Genomic DNA, 856 nt, shown 5'->3' with positions numbered 1-856 from the left:
CCTTATCTTTTGATTATTATAATCCTATTTCTTCTTTATTCTTATCCACGAGTAAATAAATAAATAGTAACAAGACTCCTTGAGTGTAGGAAGGTGTGATCCCATTTTTAGGTTTTATATTAGAATAAGTGTGATATTGTTTGGTGTAAACATAAGGATATATTCTTTTACTACTTTAGCCTTCAAATTTCAAAGTCTTAACCTACTTCACATCGATAAAATAAATCTCGTTCATTTGTAGTTTTCTTTACTTTTACACAAGTTTACTATACTCGAGATACATGGCACTATTATTTTAATAATATTGTCATTTTGCGAAGAATTATAATCAATAATCTTTACCTTGTAATTAGGTGATCAATGTTTTAAGATTAAAAAAAAAGATAATATTAAGAACATGGAAATGATTGCTTAATGGGATTTAGTTAGTTGCTAACAGCACCGCCAAACCGACCGAGATCTACTTGTTATGGTTGAGTTCACCCATGGTCCATGACAATGACCCATGTGCCCCTCCTTTTTATATTTATATACTATCATTTCATTCTCAATGATCAATTACAGAAAATATCATGTAGGTTCACTATCTCTTGAGACAACATTTGAATGGTGGTTGTAGATTTTTGTTTTTCTTTTAAAAAAAAAAGTTTTTAGTTTCCTTTCTTAATGATAAGAATAAACACATGTAATTATTAGGACAAATGAATTATTCATAGAAGGAGATTCATTATATGAGAACATGTCCATGTAAGCGTTTTTTGGAACCTTCTTAAGCAAGAATAGTTTTTTTAAGTATGAAAATAAAAAAGTTAACGGTGAAAATAATTCTATATATTTAATAAGAATGTGGATGCAT

This window comes from Arachis ipaensis, chromosome B07, assembly GCF_000816755.2.
Source record: "Arachis ipaensis cultivar K30076 chromosome B07, Araip1.1, whole genome shotgun sequence".
Lineage (NCBI taxonomy): Eukaryota > Viridiplantae > Streptophyta > Magnoliopsida > Fabales > Fabaceae > Arachis > Arachis ipaensis.
Note: the sequence above shows the minus strand (reverse complement) of the source record.